Source organism: Nicotiana tomentosiformis, chromosome 2 (assembly GCF_000390325.3).
Source record: "Nicotiana tomentosiformis chromosome 2, ASM39032v3, whole genome shotgun sequence".
Taxonomy (NCBI): Eukaryota; Viridiplantae; Streptophyta; class Magnoliopsida; order Solanales; family Solanaceae; genus Nicotiana; species Nicotiana tomentosiformis.
Window position 1 is genome coordinate 176,727,050 of NC_090813.1, and position 2,861 is coordinate 176,729,910.

Here is a 2,861-nt window from a genome sequence, read left to right on the forward strand (position 1 = left end):
AGAGATAGAAATCCGAGCAAATACACTTTTGCAAAAATTTATACAATGCAGGTATAACTTCAATGATGGTCACAAAAGTAGGTATATATGAAAATGCCCCTAATTTTTTTTGGAGATGGAGAAGAGAACATTACTCTAAATCAGATATTTTATAATATAAATAAAGATGATGACCTGCTCAAGATTTGTGTATTTATGAAATATTAATTGAAAATTAGTAAATAATAGTCTGTGCTAGAGATCTGGTTTACATACATTGTAACTCTATATAACACAATACTTGAAAAGCAATCAGATACTTACACAAAAACATTCATAAAACGTGAAGTAACTTCATAGAATGGCATTGTTAAAGCTTGGTTTCTTTGTAGCTATCCTTCTGATGGCAGCTACAAGTTAGTATCCATCATTTTGTCTCTATCTATTAATTTTTACATCGTTATGATGGGCTAAATATGTACATGTAGATGTGTGTGACTCTGACATATTCATATCTATGCAAGGCTATGTATGTACTTCTACGCATATTGTTTGAATGTGAATTTTATGTAATAATAATTCATAATTTTTTTTTTTTTGGTGAAATATCTCAGTCAAAGCTGCACCAAATGTTGATCTTGATGTCTCAAAGATGGCGAGAAGACTACTTCCACAACTTAATACTTGTTTGAGATCTTGTGAAAATAACAGTGGTTGTAGTGATTGTTGGGTTTGCTGTACCTGCAAAGACTTTTTTGGAGCTATTACATTCATGTGTCAGGCATAGATTTCACAAGTGTAGTACGTTGAAATCATATAACAATAAACTCAGCAGCAAATCTGTTTAATGCATTTATGTTTTAGTGTGATTTCAATGTTTTTTTTTCTTTTGTTTGTCGTCTTTAATAATTTTACGAATAATGAAGAAAGTGAGGTATTTACTTTCTATTCAAAAATAAATGAATTTTCACACTGAACGCCAGTTGAGCTAATATATTTTAGTACTTTAATCATCACCATACATAAAGTAGATTTATTTATGAATTAAGCGCATTTATAATTTATATTCGAATCATTTTTCTTGTATTCATGGTTCCCTTTACATTGACTTTTCTTTAATACAATGTGGTTCCAACTTTTTGGCAGTTTATGTCAACAAATTATTTAATTTTTTACAAAATGAACTTATATAATTAGTGTAGACAATAAATTGTGTCGAGAAAATAAAATCGAGATCGGAAAATATTGCAACAATCGTAGTATTTTATTTCAAATATTTGAGTGTTACAATCTCTATGAATCCTCTGATTCTACTTTTCAACAGTAAATAAAAGAGCCTTCGAGCTTAATCTTGAATTTTATTTTATTTTAATCAAGTGCTTGAGGCCTGATCTTGATCTTGATGTATTTTTAATCCAAGGGCTTGCAACTTGTTCTTGAATCTTCGTCTTGATCTTTTAATCCTTAGAACACTTGAATGCTTGTAGCTTTTAGAGAAATCTGCAGCGTTTGATCCACGAGCTCCCTCTTGCTTCTTGTTATAACTTCTGGTGTCTTCTGAGTTATGAAGACCCCTATTTATAGTTGTGGGAGGGAAGGGTTTTGATAGAACAAACTCTTTCCGACCAATCAAATTGAAGTGCGACAAGGCCGCATTTGATTGGCCAGAACATGTTATTTACACACGTGGCGCGGTTTCATTGACTTTTTAATTTGGCTTGGCATGCTTTGTCATTTTGACACGTGGCACGATCCTATTGGCTCTTTGGTTTGACTTGGCGTGCCACATAATTTGATACGTGGCACCAAACTGAGCCTCTAGGAAGATGACATCTTGGGTTTAATGAAGTGAGCTCATCATTTTAGCCCAATTAAATGGGTTAGCCCAATGGATTAAGACTTATTTAGTTAATCCATATATATTGGACTTATACAATTAATTCAATTATATTAGCCCATAGTATTTATTTGGACCAATATATCTTGAATTTAGAATATAATCCAAACTATTTTATGAATTTAATTTTAATAAAATTTATATGCCTCCAAATGCCCTCTACTTTAAGACTTGTCGGGGTGTAGATTTGTTGCACTTCCAAGACGGGGCTTGAAGTATAATATCTTTCTTTCCAAGATCCCTTTTTTTTTTTGTCCATGCACTACTTCAGAGTAATTATTCCCAAGAGTAGTGTGACATAACTTTGTCAAGTAAGCTTGCACGAGTATCCTTGCTTATTCATGGGGATATACTGCCAAAAGAACCATTTAAGAGTTTCTTGGACCTCCTTAGCTATATTTTTTTTAACCAAGAAGATATCTTCTTTCTCAAATGTCTGACATTTTCCATTCAAAAAAATGACATACAATATTAAGTACTTCATTCGTGTGAATACCATGAGGTATTTAATCATGGAGTGATTTTTCATGTGAAAAATTTAATGGCCACAAACAAAGTGGAGTACTACTTTTCCATGTAGTCACGTGGGCCTCCACAAATTCTTTGACCATTTTGACTTAAATAAGGACTTGTGACACCTCTTCATCCTTTCAGTTGAACTAGGATACCTAATCCTTCTTGGACTCCTATAACCGCCACAGTTTATATCTCATTAGGACTTAAAGCACCTCCAGTATTTATTTATAAATAGGGATCTCGTAGAAGGCTTAGAGCCCAGAAACGGTAAACATGATACGAACTTAGTCGAGACCTCAAATCATGTCAAACAATATCAAAAACATGAATTGCAATCCAATTCAAGGTTAATGAAAACTAATGAATTTTCAACTTCTATAATCGATACCGAAACTTATCAAACTAACTCCGATTGAACTCAAATTTTACACACAAGTCATAAATTGCATAATAGACCTATTTCAACTTC

The 2,861-nt window shown here is 32.5% G+C and overlaps 1 long non-coding RNA gene across 1 annotated transcript; it reads left to right on the top strand.

Annotated features, from left to right (window-relative positions):
- The first annotated feature begins 294 nt into the window (after positions 1-294).
- On the top strand, positions 295-870 carry LOC104102034 (uncharacterized). The gene is made up of 2 exons (XR_687589.4): positions 295-395; positions 594-870. It is a non-coding gene; the product is annotated as an uncharacterized lncRNA (long non-coding RNA).
- The last annotated feature ends 1,991 nt before the right edge of the window (positions 871-2,861 follow it).